Source organism: Equus asinus, chromosome 5 (genome assembly GCF_041296235.1).
Source record: "Equus asinus isolate D_3611 breed Donkey chromosome 5, EquAss-T2T_v2, whole genome shotgun sequence".
Taxonomy (NCBI): Eukaryota; Metazoa; Chordata; class Mammalia; order Perissodactyla; family Equidae; genus Equus; species Equus asinus.
In genome coordinates, this window is record NC_091794.1 from 70,441,369 (window position 1) to 70,456,698 (window position 15,330).

The window sequence follows — 15,330 nt, forward strand, 5'->3', positions numbered from 1 at the left end:
ATAAAAAAATAGATTTTAAACTTTGCCAAAAAAGAAAGAGATGCCCGGGCTTGGACAAGGTGGGCAGAGAAGAGGAGATGATCCAGGGGACTTACGGATGGAACACACAGGCCACAGGGCCCTATGGGGATGGGGTGGGGGAGGAGAAGAGGAAGATAGAGGAAGGGGCCTCCCGCCATGGGCCATGCCTTCTCCAACAGGACACCAGTCTCCAGGGGAAGAGAGGGTTGAACTGGTCCCTGAGGAAAAAGAAAAGGTCTAGAGGCTGTTCCAGCACTCAATTGCCAACATGTTCCTGACTTCCTGAGCATCGCTTGTTGCAAAGTGTCGCAAGGGAGAGGCCTGGGAACACGAGCCTGTGTTTGCTCCCGGCAGTCAGCTGGGCAGGAGGGCGGCCAGTCCCGGCCAGGAGCTGGTGCTGCGGCTGGGCCCTGTGCAAGAGAGGCGGGCCGACCTCGGCGGCATCCGGTCTGCACTCCTTCCGTGGCCTGCGGCTCTTCTCAGAAAAACACCCACAGGCACCAGCACCATGGGCTGCACACAATTTTACACTCCCTCCCAACAAGCCCGTCTGCGGGCCCCTGGGGGTTAAGACGCTTCATTTTACAGGATGGAGAAACGAGGCTGAGACAGACTTGTCCAAGTCCCCCCAGTGTGTCAGGCGCTGGGCAAGGACTAAAGGCCAGATGTCTGCGTGCACACAGTCAGCACTTGTCGAGCGCTTACTACCAACCAGGCACTGCGCAAGGTGAGAGCTTTCCCTCTTATTCTCAAAACAATGCTCTGAGGGGGTTGTTGTTTTTGCACCAGGCTCAGAGAGGCCAGGCAGCTCGCTGACGGGCGCGTGACTGGTGGGGGGCACTCAGCCAGGGTAGTTCGCTGTTCTATGCAACGTTTCAGGACATCTAGGAAGCTTCCAGCGGCGGTGACGCGTGAGCAGGGCCACGAAGGAGCAGGTGGGAAGCAGGACAGGGCCGTCCAGGCTGAAGAGCTGCAGGGGCGCAGAGCCGTCCCTGGGGCTGGAGTGTGAGCCCCAGCGTGGATTCTGGGTGGCAGGGAGCGAACTGGATTCTGACGCTGCAGGGTGCTGGCAGAGGTTTTAGCAGGAGGAACACATTGGCTTCCTCCTTCTGAGGGGCTGCACAGAAGGCTCTCCTCTGTACATCAAGAATAAGGGCGTCGTGGCCAGATTATTTTGCAGGCGTGAGAGGAAAAAGTGAGATCCGGACTGAGAACGCCATTTGGAAACAGTGAAGCTTCCAGCAGAAGAAAGGGGGGTGCCACGCATGGTGTAGGGCCTTGGCGAACATTCACAGGCAATACTCAGTGAGCCTTCGGTACATGCCAAGCACCGTCACAAACTGGTGTATGTCTTGTCTCTTGCGTCTCATTTTCTCTAATCCTCGCGCCCAGTCCTACCCAGTTTGGTTACGTGCACTTCACAGAGACAGAGAGACAGGAAGTTGCTTCCCTGAGATCAAGCTTTTGAAGGGCGGATCCAGGATCGATCCTTGAGAGGCCCAAATGCAGAGCCCTCCATAGTCCCTCCATGACGTCTCACTCTTTCTCAGCCAGGACTCCCAGAAGAGAAAGCTGGAGCGCAGGCCCGGGGGCGGCAGGCTGTAATCGGGAGGAGGTGGCTGGGCTGGCAGGAGGACAGTGTTTGTTCTTGTCTTGGTTATGGGTTCTTCCTTTCAGAAAGAAGCGGATGCCATAGCAACCGCCCAAACAGCACTCCTTAAGCCGGTCCAAAGAGACGCAGAGCCCGGGTGGCCAGCCGGGCCCCTCCCCCGCTTCACATCAGCAGAGCGGGAGATTTCATGCCACGGCCTGCAGCGAGGACCCAGGGGCCAGCGTCAATATTTGCATCTCCCAGCTCCCTGGCTCCGGCTCCGTCGGTACTCTAAGAATGACAGGTTCTTTACTGTGCAAACACACAGGGACAGATGAAGGGGATTTAAAGTGGCTCAGGCTTCGCCCCAGGGTTTGGACTGGAAATCTGACCTGCTTAACCCTCTGCCGTCACTGTTTGCTGGCCCTCTCCGTTCATCCTTAGACTCATGGAACCGCAGATGTCAGAGCAGGTGAGGAGCTCAGCCCAGCCAGGCTGCTGACAAGTGACAAGTCCAGAGAGGGAAGGGACCAGCCCAAAGGGCCCTGCCTGCTGGCTGTCGCTGGGATTCTGAGGGCCACCCAGCAACTCCAGGCCAAGGTAGAAGCGATTTCTCTGAGTCCTATAAAATATACATATATTTATTGAGGTATAATTTACATGCAACGAAATGCATAGATCTTAAGCATACAGTTCAATGAGTTTGTTTAAACTGCTTTATTGCAGCGTAATTGAAATATAATAAGTTTCGCATATTTAAAATGTACACTTTCCTAAGTTTTGACATATGTATACACCCACAAACTATCTCAATTAAGATAGTGAGCGTATCCATCACCCTCAAGTGTCCTTGTGCCCGTCTGTAATCTTTACCCTCACGCTCCCCAACCCTCACTCCCACACTCAGGCAACTGAGGATGGGTTCTCTGTCTGGACAGGTTAGTTGGCACTTTTCCAGAATGTTATAAAACTGGAATCCTGTAGTGTATGTTCTTTGTCTGTCTGGCTGTCTTCACTCTGAATGACTAATATGAGACTTCTCCATGGGGCAGCACGCCCAATGCTCATCCTTTTTTGCTGTTGAGCAGTATTCCACATGGTTTGTGCATTCCAGGCTGGAGGTGCACCCTTCAATTATCCATTTATTTGTTAATGGATTTGGGATTATTACCAGTTTGGGCTATTACAAGCAAATCTGCTATGATGATTTATGTACAAGTCTTTATATGGACACGTGCCTTCATTTATCTTGGGGAAATACCTAGGAGTGGAATGACTGGATATAGTCAGTGCATGTTTAAGTGAAATCGCCTGTTTTCTGAAGTGGCTGTATCATTCCACATTCCCACCATCGGAGTAGGAGAGTTCAGTTGCTCTGTATCCTCACCAACACTTGGTCAACACCAAGCTAACACTTAGTGTTAGCTTTTCTAATAGGTGTGTGATAGCAGCTCATTGTGATTTCACTTTGCATTTCCCTAATGACTAAGGATGCTGAGCATCTTTTCATGTGCTTATTTGCATTCACATATCTTCCTTGGTAAAGGGTTTGTTAAATCTTTTACCCATTTTATTAGATTGCTTGTTTTTTCATTATTGGGTTTGGAGAGTTGTTATATACTCTGACAACATCCTTTATCAGATGTACCATTTGCAAATATTTCTCCCAGTCTGTGGCTTCTCTCTTTTTTTTTCTTTTATTTTTTGAGGAAGATTAGCCCTGAAATAATATCTGCCACCAATCCTCCTCTTTTTTTGCTGAGGAAGATTGGCCCTGAGCTAACATCTGTGCCCATCTTCCTCTACTTTATATGTGGGAAACCTGCCGCAGCAAGGCTTGACAAGCAGTGCCACGTCCGTACCCAGGATCCAAACTCCAGGCTGCCGAAGTGGAATGTGCAAACTCAACTGCTGTGCCACCGGGTCGGCCCCTTTTCATTCTTTTAAGCATCTTTCAAAGAACAGAAGTTTTTTATTTTGATGAAGTCCAATTTATCAAATTTCTCCTGTTATGGATTATGCTTTTTGCGTTGTATTTAAGAAATTATGGCTTAACTCAAGGTCACAAAGATTCTATCCTATATGTTCTTCTAGAAGGTTTATGGTTTTAGGTTTTATAATTAGATCTATGATGTATTTTGAGTTAGTTTTTGTAAATGATGCAAGGAATTACATGAACCACTTTTCAAATGCATGATGGATATTGGCCCATATTTTTCTTTTCTTGACAAAGGAATGTCCGTCAAGTTTTGGTATGAGGGTAACGTGGGCCTCATAGAATGGGTTGGGAAGTGTTCCCTCCTCTTCACTTTTCTGGAACAGTTTGTATAGACTTGGTGTTATTTCCTTAAATGTTTGATAAAATTCACTGGTGGAGCCACTGGTTCTTGGAATTTTCTTGGTGGGAAGGTTTTAAACCACAAATTCAACTTCTTTAATACACACAAGAATAATCAGAATATCTAGTTCTTTTTGAGTCAGCTTTGGTAATGTCTTTCAAGGAATTTATCCATTTCTTCAAACTTGTCAAATTTATTGGCATAAAGTTGTTTGCAATATTCCCTATTACTCTTTTAACATCTGTAGAATCTGTAGTAATGCCATTTGTCTCATTCCTGATATTAGTAATTTGTGCCTCCACTCCTTTTTCCTCATCAGTTTAGCTAGAGGTTTGTCAATTTTACTGACATCTTCTCTCTTTTTTTCTTTGTTGGTCTTCCTAGAAAGACACCATTTTCTGCGTACACTTGAAAGAATGTGCTTTCTGCTGCTGTGGGATTTTATAAATCAGGTCTAGTTGGGTGATAGTGTTCTTCAAGTCTAGCATATCCTGCTGGTTTTTCTCTCTACTTTTTCTGACAATTATTGAGAGGAGGGTATTGAAATCTCTGGTTAGAATCACGGATTTGTCTATTTTTCCTTGCAGGTCTATCACTTTTTGGTTCATGCATTTTGAAGCTCTCTTATTAGGTGTATACACATTTAGGATTGTTATATCGTCTTGATGAAGTTACCCATTTATCATTAGGAATTGATCTTCTTTATCCCTGGTAATATTCTTTGCTCTGAAATCTATTTGTCTGATGCTAATTTAGCCACACCAGTTGTACCAGTCAGCATGGTACATTTTTCCATCCTTTGACTTTGAGCCTATTTGTGTCTATATTTAAAGTGTGTTTCTTTTAGTCAGCATGTAGTTGAGTCTTGCTTTTTATCTAACCTCACAATTTCCTCTGCCTTTTAATTGGGATATTTAGACCATTTACATTTAATGTGATTGTTGATATGGTTTAAGTTACCTTGCTGTTTGTTTTCTATTTGCCCCATTTGTTCTTTGTTCTTTTTTTTCTGATTTCTTTTGGGTTAATTAAATATTTTTATGATTCCATTTTCTCTCCTTTGTCGGCTTATAAATTAAAACTCTCTGTTTTGTTATTTTAGTGATGCTTCAGAGTTTATAGTACACATTTTTAATCAGCACAGTCTACCTTCAAGTGATTTTATACCATTTCACATAGAATGTAAGAACCAACAATAGTATACTTGCATTTCTCCCCACCTGACCTTTGTGTGCAATTGTTGTTGTACATTTTATAATCCATCGCTGTTATTCTCACTTAAACAGGCAATTACCCTTAAAGAGATTTAAATAATAGAGATGTTATATATTTCACCATGTAGTTATTTCCAGTGCTATTTTTTGTGTGTAGATCCATATTTCCACCTGGTATCATCTTCCTTCTGCCTGAAGGACTCCTTCGACATTTCTTGCACCGTAGATCTGCTGGGGGTAAATTCTGCCAGTGCTTTAAAGAGGCTATTCCACTGTTTGCATTGTTTCCAATGAGAAATCTACTGTTGGCTTTATCTTTGTTCCTCTGTATGTGAGGTGCCTTTTTTCTCCGACTGCTTCTAAGATTTTCTTTATCACTGCTTTTGAACAATTGGATTAGGACGTGTTGCTTGGTGTGGTTTTCTTCACGTTTCTTGTGCTTATTGTTCATCGGGCTTCTTGGATCTCTTTTCATCAAATCTGCAAAAAAGTTTACCATTATTTCTTTAAATACTTTTTCTGTCCCTCCTTCTCTCTCTTCTCCTTCTGGGTCTCCAATTACACACATAGTAGGCCGCTTGAAGCTGCTCTCCTCATTTAAAAAAAAATGTTGTTTTCCTCTCTGTATTTTGCTTTAGACAGTTTCTTCAAATTCACTAATTTTTTCTTCTGCAATATTTAATCTGCCATTAATTCCACCAATGCATTTTTCATCTTAGACAATGTTGTTTTCACCCCTAGGAGGTTGATTTGGGTCTTTTTTCTATCCTCCATGTCCCTACTTAACTCTTTCAACACATGGAACTCAATTATAACTTTTTTTTTTTTTTGGTGAAGAAGATTGTCCCTGAGCTAACATCTGTGCCAATCTTCCTCTATTTTGTATGTGAGATGCCACCACAGCATGACTTGATGAGCTGTGTGTAAGTCTGCACCCAGGATCTGAACCCACAAACCCCAGGCCACCAAAGTGGAGTGTGCAAACTTAACCACTATGCCACTGGGCTGGCCCCTCAATTATAACTTTTAATGTCCTTCTCTGATGATTCTAATATCTGTCAGTTCTGGCTAGATTTAGATAGATTGAATTTTCTCTTCATTATGAATTATATTTCTTGCTTTTCATGCTTGGTAATTTTATTTTCATATAACAGCTTTATTGAGGTACGTACATACCATACAATTCACCCATTTAAAATGCACAGTTTAATAGTTTTTAGTATATTCTTAGGGTTTTGCAACCACCATCATAATCATTTTAAAACATTTTCATCACCCCAAAGAGAAACCTCATACCCATTAGCAGTCAGTCCCCATTTCTCCCAAACCCCCATACCTAGGCAACCACTAATCTATTTTGTCTATAGATTTGCCTATTCTGGACAATTCATATAAATGGACTTAGCCAACACGTGGCCTTTTGTGACTGGCTTCTTTCACATACATGTTTTCAAGGCTCATCTATATTGTGGGACATATCACTACTCCATTCTTTTTTGTTGCTGAATAATATTCCATTGTATGGAATACCATATTTTGTTTATTAGTTCCTCAGCTGATGGACGTTTGGGGTGTTTCTACTTTTTTGGCTATTATGGATAATGCTGCTGTGAACATTCAGGCACATGCTTTTGTGTGGATGAACATTTCAATTTCTCTAGTAGTGGGACTGCTGGATCATACATTAAACCTTCTGAGAAACTGCCAGACTGTTTTTCACAGTGGCTGTACTGTTTTACATTCCCACCAGTAGTGTATGTATAAGGGTCCAATTTCTCCACTTCCTCAACACTTACGATTGTCTCTTTTCTTTTTTTTTAAAGATTTTATTTTTTTCCTTTTTTCCCCCAAAGACCCCCGTACATAGTTGTATGTTCTTCGTTGTGGGTCCTTCTAGTTGTGGCATGTGGGACGCTGCCTCAGCGTGGTTTGATGAGCAGTGCCACGTCCGCGCCCAGGATTCGAACCAACAAAACACTGGGCCGCCTGCAGCAGAACACGCAAACTTAACCACTCGGCCACGGGGCCAGCCCTGATTGTCTCTTTTCTACTACAGCCATCCTAGTGGGTATGAAGTGGCATCTTATTGTGGTTTTGATTTACATTTCCCTGATAGCTAATGATGTTGAGCACCTTTTCATGTGCCTACTCGCCATTTGTATATCTTGTTTGGAGAAAAGTCTACTCAGACCCTTTGCCCCTTTGAGTAATTTATCTTTTTATCATTGAATTGTAAGGGTTCTTTATATATTCTGGATACAAGACCCTTATCAAATAAATAACTTGCAAATATTTTCTCCCATTCTGTAGGTTGTCTTTCCATTTTCTTGATGGTGTCCACTAAAGCATAAAAGATCTTCTTTTCTTTCCTTTATTTTTTTGAGGAAGATTATCCCTGAGCTAACAACTGCCACCAATCCACCTCTTTTTGATGAGGAAGACTGCCCCTGAGCTAACATCCATGCCCATCTTCCTCTACTTTATATGTGGGACACCTACCACAGCATGGCTTGCTAAACGGTGCCATGTCCACACCCGGGATCTGAACCAGCGAACCCCAGGCTGCTGAAGCGGAGCATGTGAACTTAACCGCTGTGCCACCGGGCCAGCCCAAAAATTTTATTTTTGATGAAATTTAACATATTTTTTTTTGGTTGACTGTGCTTTTAGGGTCATATCCAAGAAGGCCTTGCCTAACTCAAGGTCAGGAAGATGTGTGCCAATGTTTCTTCTAAGAGTTTTATAGTTTTAGCCCTTACATTTAGGTCTGTGATCATTTTTAGTTAAATTTTGTATATGCTATGAGGAAAGGGTCTAACTTTATTCTTTTGCTTGTGGATATCTAATTGCCTGGCATCATTTGCAGAAAAGAGTATTCTTTCCCCATTGAATTATTTTGGCACCCTTGTCAAAAATCAATTGACTATACATTGAGGGTTTATTTCTAGACTATATCTGGTAATTTTTTATTGGATGCTAGACATTTAATTTTAATTTCCTGGGTGCTGGATATTTTTGATTTCTTATAAATATTCTTGAGCTTTGTTCTGGGATGTGGTAAAGTTACTTTTAACAGTTTGATCATTTAAGGTCTTGGTTTTAAGATTTATTGGGCAGGACCAGAGCCTTGTTTAGTCTATGCTAATTATTTTCTAGGATTGATCATTCCCCACTACTGAGGTGAGACTTTTCTGAATGACATACTTAATACCCATGGATAAGGTTTCTACTATTCCCGACCCTGTGTGGCCATCAAGTGCTGTTTCCTCTAATCCTTTTTGATGGTTCTTTCCTGGCCTGGGGTAGTTTCCTCACAGGCACGTGCTGATCAGCATTCTGCAAAATATTCAAGGGGCACTCCACGTATCTCAGTGTGCTCTGCATCTGCAGCTTTCTCCTCTCCACTGCTCTGTCCTGTGAACTCTAGCTGCCTTGTTTTCCCCAGTCTCTAAGCTCCATCTCCTCGGCTCTGCCTGGATGCCCCTGCTCTGTGCTGCAGCCTGGAAACTCTCTCCAGGCAGTCACTGGAGCAGTCGCAAGGCTCACCTTGTTTGTTTCCTGTCTCTCAGGGGTCACTGTCCGTCACTGCCTGATGTCCAGTGTTTTAAAACTGTTGCTTCATCTATTCCTCCTGTTTTTGTCGTTGTTCCAGGCATGAAGGCAAAGCTGGTCCCATTTTTCCATCTTGGCTACTTTCCAATTCCTTTGAGCAAGGCAGAGTTGCCAGAGTTTTCCAGACCCACCCAGGCCTGGGGTCTACACCTGCAGATTTGTTCCACTTCATTCATCAAGAAGACAGGGTCCAACCATCATTATTTTGTTTTATAAGCTAGGAGACTGAGGCAGCGACTCAAGCCTCCTGTTCTCCCCAAATGGGAGTGGTGGGAGTGAATGAAATTAAGGCTTGAAAAATTTTCCATTTAGCCTGCTCAGTGCTGTAGGGAAAAACTGGACCTGAGAGTCAATCTGAGATTACACCCTGACTTTCCCAGCAAGCCCCTGCACTGCCAAGTCTAGTTTCCACTCTGCAAAGCACACTGAGATTTCCGGTTGGAAGATCCTTGTTATCCTCATTCCACCACCTTCATTCAGTTTCTCAAAAAGGAGTCCTGAGATCTGCCACATCAGATTCTCGGGTGGGGGCTAGGGTGAGGTGGGGTGTTATTTGATTAAAATGCAGGTTCTTGTGGCCAACCAACTCTCCAGCATCAGAATCAGAAGGAGTGGAGGTTATCTGCACTTTTCCTTACAGGCTCCCAAATGACCCTTGGGAACTTCTGGGAACCACTGATCCAAATCTTAAGCTGGTGATTTCCCTCCCAAGAGCTACAATGCTTGCTATATGTGCTATCTTGTTAAGCTATACTCTATACTATCCCTTTCTAGCCCCAACCTCATAAGCATTATGTGGCATGATCTTTTTTTTAATAAAATAAATCAAAAGAGTCTTTTTGATCATTTCACAAAATCCTTTGAGATGACCAGAAAAACCTGATAAATGTTAGGGATTCCTAAGCCTGGAAGGGACTTTAAAAGTCACCTAATCCACCCCACACCTGATGTTTGGATGGTCTATGTACCAGCTTTGCCAAATAATCACCCAGCTTCTGTTTGCACACTTCTGAAGATGAGGAGCTTGCTACCTCTCCTAGTAGCCGTGAATTTAGAAATTTCCTTCTGCTACTGAATCAAGTCTCTCTCTCTTTAATTGGTTCTGGATTCAGAAAACATACCTGTTCCCTCTACCACAGGAAAGTTCTTCCTCTGAAAACAGTTAAGCATCTCCCTGTGAGGCCTCTCAAGCTGCACAACCCCCAGATCACTGGCTGTTCCCCCTGGGCTGAAGGCTTCTGGTCTCCTGAACAAGCCCACACACAGAGCTGCACAGGCTGCCTCCACTCACCTCTCACTTCGCTTCCTCCTAGTCCATGTGAAACATTGGCAAACTGCCCATGGCCACTTCTTTCCTGAAGGGTAAGGACTGATGCAGCCTGGAGCCATGGTGGCCATAGATGCCTGTCCTTCTCTGCTGGTTCGTTCCTTGTATCATATAAACATGGGTTGTGTCTAGGTCATTCTAATTAAAACCGCCTGCTTCTACATCAGGCTCTCCTCTGGCTACTTTCTCAACTCCAGATCAAATTGCTTGTATCTGTCTGTCCTCCTTGCCCTCTTTGCACCAGGGGGTACGGCTGGAACATTCCTCTCTCTTGGTTTCAGCAGTGGTGCACTCTTCTGGTTTCCCCCTTCTTTGACCATTTCTTCTCAGTTGCCTCTTCTCTGCTTCCTTTTAAATGTTTCCATTCCCTAGGGCTCCAGTTTTAGCCATCTGCTTATTCCATTTTACCTCAGTGGTTCATAATTTAGGGGGGAGGGTGTATCTTCTCCCCTTTGAGAATTGGCAATGGCTGCGGATCTACTCCACAGTGCATGGAGTGGGGGAAAAACCCACATTTATCCAAACACAACATTTTGTATACAATTCCAGGTCCTTAACCTGAAGCCTGTTCTTCCTGCATGATTTCATTCCCATCCCCAGCTTCTTCCCAGTCTTTCTCCCAGGCCTATAGCTCTGTTGCCTCTCAGACTAACAGATCAATAGTCTCCTGGGCATTTTCATTTGGTTGTCCCACAGGCACCCCAAACTCTACAAACTCCAAACTGAACTCATCTGACCCCAAACTTGTTCCTTCTTTAGTGCTCTCATCTCAGTGGTTACTTACTTTGGGCTAGAAACCGTAAAGTTATCTTTGACACTCCCGCTACCATAGGTCAACACCAGTCCTCTCAGTTCCACCACCGAGCCCCACAGCACAGTGTCTGCTGTTCATACGGATCCCCATCACCGAGCAGAGTACCCGGCTCATAACGGATGCTCAACACACACATACTGAATGATTACATCTCACTGCCACCCCCTCGGCGGCAGCCATCAGCCTTACCTCAGGCCTCCCCTGGCTCCTCACGGGGCTTCCCCTCCAGTCAGCTTCCACCTAGTAGCCAGAGGTGTCAGATCTCTGCCACCCCTGCTTTAACCCCTTGCATGGCTCCCTGATTTTCAGGGTAAAGGCCTTCTCCTAAAGTGGTCCCTGCTGACTGCTCTAGCTTCATCGCTCAACTCTCTCCAACTCCCATTGGCTCCAGCCACCCCGACCTCCAGAGAGCCTCGCATGCGTAAACGATGACACTCGCTTCCTGTCTTATCTGCTCTAGCAGAGCCCACAGGGGTTGCCCAATAATTGTTTACCACATGAGTGAAAGGAAGAACGTATAAGGGTTCTCCAGAGACAGAGAACCAATAGGGAGCGTGTGAGTGTGTGTGCGTGCGCATGTGCAGTAGGTGTGTATACATATGTGCTGAGAGAGAGAGATTTATTCTAGGGCTCTCAGTCTTTTCTCTCGGGCCTACAACTGATTGGCTGAGGCTTATCCACATTCTGGAAAGTAATCTGTTTTATTCAAAACCTACTGGCTTAAATGTTAGTTATGCCTATAAAATACTCTCACAGTGACACTCAGATGGTGTTTGACCACACGTCTGGGCACCACACCCTAGCCAACATGACACACAAAATTAACCATCATAAAGAATAAAGTCTTTCTCTCTGAGGCTCAGCTTCCCCACCTATGAAATGAAGAGCCATGATAATGTTTGAGGATTCTACAAAGAAATCAATGACCGTAATTAGAGAACAGCTGGATTAGACTCTAGTTTAAAGAACTTCACTCGCATTCTATCATTTAATTCCTACAACAATCCTACCAAGCAAGTTTGTTACTGTACAGCAATCCCCCCTTATTCCTGGGAGATACATTCCAAGACCCCCAGCGGATGCCCAAGACTGCAGATAATACCAACCCCAATACATACTATGTTTTTCCTATACGTCCATATTTATGATAAAGTCAATTTATGAATTAGGCACAGTTAGAGATGAACAACAATAACTTCTCTTTGGCATATCTGAACTGCCAGTGTCACTACTCTTGCACTTTGGGGCCATTATTCAGTAAAATAAGGGTTACCTGAACACAAGCACTGTGATAGCTCGACAGTTGACCTGATAACCGAGAGGGCTGCTAAGTGACCAAGGGGTAGCATGAACAAAGGGATGATTCATGGCCCGGGCTGGCACAAGGTTTCATCATGCTACTCACATGATGTGCAGAATGATGCACAATTTAAAACTTACGAATTGTTTATTTCTGGAATTTTCCATTTAATGTTTTCTGAAACTGTGGAAAGTGAAACCGCAGACAAAGGGGGACTATAGCATTCTTTTCACAGATGAGGATATCAAGGCCCAGAGAGAGGAAGAGATTTGCTGATAAGTGACAGGACCTGGCCTACAGCCTGGCTTTTCTGACGCCTACTTTAGAGCTGATCCTTCAGGGCCCAAAGAACCATTCTTGAGAGTTGGTAGAGGAAGTTGCCAGGAGTGAGAGGCTGAAGCAGAAGGGAAAATTTTGCTACAGAAACTCAGAGTAAAACCACGACAGCAGGACGTCAAATCGGCCTGATCAGGCCAATCTAGGAATTTCAGAATATAACTTCTCTTCTCCAATTGAGAGAGGCCAAGTATGGCCAGGGCTCAACACCTGGTGCATTAAGAACTTGGCGTTTAGGATAAATTCCAGAAAGTACAGATAGCAAAGATAGTTAAAGGTGGCCAGAAAAGCTGGGTCACTGCTCTTTACTTGCCAGAAGTCATGCAGCATTTATTGTTGCCAGAATATTCTCTTACAAATCTACTTCAAAGCTAAGCTTTCGGGTTATTCCCAGACCAAAGATACAAAAAGACCTTCAAGGACTAGAAGGACTAGAAACAGAGCAAGGCCTTCTGGAAAGACGTTCTCTCTGACATGGTATTTTGTTTATTTACAGGACTCCAGAGGTTCAAAGTTAAATTTAACACTTAAAAAGGCAGTAGGGAGAATCTCAAGACCAGAAAAAAATCTGCAAGCTGACGCTGCAAGACTCGTCAAGAAGCCAAATGTCACAAGCACCTCCATGGCTGGGAAAGCTAACTGCTTTCTTTAACACTCCCCATGCTTTCTCATTCTCCTGTATTTCTCTTCTGTCTGGGGTCTTCAGGGGACCATCCATTTCCTTGCCACTTTCAGCATCTGGAGGCCACCTGTATTCCTTGGCTCATCTCCCCTTCAAGGCATCACTCCAACCTCTTGTGTCCATCGTCACGTCTCCTGCTATTGACTGATCCTCCTGCCTCCCTCTTAGAAGGACCCTTGTGATTACACTGGGACCATCTGGAGGATTCAGGATAATCTCTCTATCTCAAGATCTTTAATTTAATCACACCCGCAAAGTCTCTGTTACCATGTAAGGTAACGTGTTCACAGGTTCTAGGAGCTCTGATCTGGACCTCTTTGGGGGGCCGTTATTCAGCCTACCACACTGGGTAATGGGTACATGGGGTTTGTTCTCTTTTTTTAAATATGTTTGAATAAAAATTATGAAAGAAAACACTCCTTTGACCCCAAGACTCTAGTTACCATCAGATTTTGGAATTTACACTCCCTTACACAGTGAAACTTCTTGAATTTTTTTCTGTAGTTCTTGTCTTCACTTCCTCACATCCTGTTCTCCTTAATCTATTCCAGTTGGGTTTTTGACATTTACCTATCCCCACAACCCAACCGAGACCACAATCTCCAACTTGCTAAATTATCTGTCCTCATCCAACATGACCTCTCAGAAACATTAACACAATTCACCACCCCCCCCCTTGTCAAAACATCTTCACTGCTAGGCTCACATTACACACCCTCCTTGCTTTATCTCCTAATTCAACACCCACTCCTCTTCTGCTTGATTTGAAGAGTGGCAAGGCCCCAGGCCCAGTCTCAGGCACTCTTTTCCTATCTACACTCTCCCTACGTATCTCATGCAGCCAAGGGCTCCAAAGATCACCTCTCCATTGCTGAAGCCCAACTATATTTATATCTTCACTCCTGACCACTCCCTTGAGCTCCAGACTCATATATCCAATTGCTTACTTGTGCACCTCATTAGGCATCTCAAATTTACCTAAAACAGAACATTCTGATTTTCCCTTCTGCCCCAAACCTGTTCCTCTCATGCATTTTCCCATGGTAGTCAATGACACCATTATCCACTCAGTTGCTCAGGCAAAACTTTATGAAGGAGTCATCTTTGACCTTACTCCTCTGCTCCTTTACTCCCGGACAACAAATGCATTAACATGACCTATCAGCTCTACGTCCAAAACAGCCCCTGAATCCAACCTCTTCCCATCGTCACTGCTATGGTCTGGTCCTAGCTGCCATCATCTTTCACCTGGACTTCTCTAATGGTCCCGATTGGACCCCCTGCTCCACTGTTGCCCTATGATCCATGCTCCACACATTGGGCCCATCAAGCAATAAGGGTTCATTCTTCAAAATATAAATCAGATCACATGTGATTTGTACTTATCAGTGGCTTCCTGTTACACTGAAGCAAAACTCAAATTCCATAAACCACAAGGCCTAGATGGTCTGCCATTTCTCTCCCTAAACTCACCTTTCACCCCTTCTTCACTATGCACTAGCCACCTGGCCTTCGCTTTTTCCTTTTGTCTCTTGAATGTGCCAAGCATCTGCAGCTCAAGTTTTTGCACTTGTTCAACCTTCCCTGAGACCCTCTGCACCCAGATGTTTGCATCATTAGCTCCTTCTTACCATACTTCTCAGCTCAAACATCACTTCCTGAGAGAGGCCTTCTGGAAACCCCTCAATAAATTAAATATCTGAATTAATTCTCCCCATCCCCATCCCCCAATAACCCATTACCCTGTTCTACTTTCTTTAAAGTACTTATCACTATGTGCACTTTGTTGACTGACCGTCTTATTTACTCACTTCTTGTGTGACTCACCCCACATGAACGTCCCACTTGGATGTAAGCTCCCTAAAAGTAAACACTCTCTTTTGTCTTGTTCACTGCTGAGGCCCCAGCACCTGGAACATGTTAAATCTTCTCAAATGAATAGCTCAGAATTTTTTTAATGAATGCATGAGAAGAAACTTAGCCTAATGTCAGATTCTTACGTAATTCTAACAAACCAAAAGATTCTGATTCAGTAAAGATAGGTAGGGTCCAGGAGTTTTCATTTTAACAAATACTCCAGGATGCTCTGGGGCA

General features: G+C 44.1%; 1 long non-coding RNA gene across 1 annotated transcript; it reads left to right on the top strand.

Annotated features, from left to right (window-relative positions):
• Positions 1–381: 381 nt before the first annotated feature.
• Positions 382–15,014, top strand: LOC106833204 (uncharacterized). The gene is made up of 3 exons (XR_006527934.2): positions 382–748; positions 1,699–2,084; positions 13,051–15,014. It is a non-coding gene; the product is annotated as an uncharacterized lncRNA (long non-coding RNA).
• The last annotated feature ends 316 nt before the right edge of the window (positions 15,015–15,330 follow it).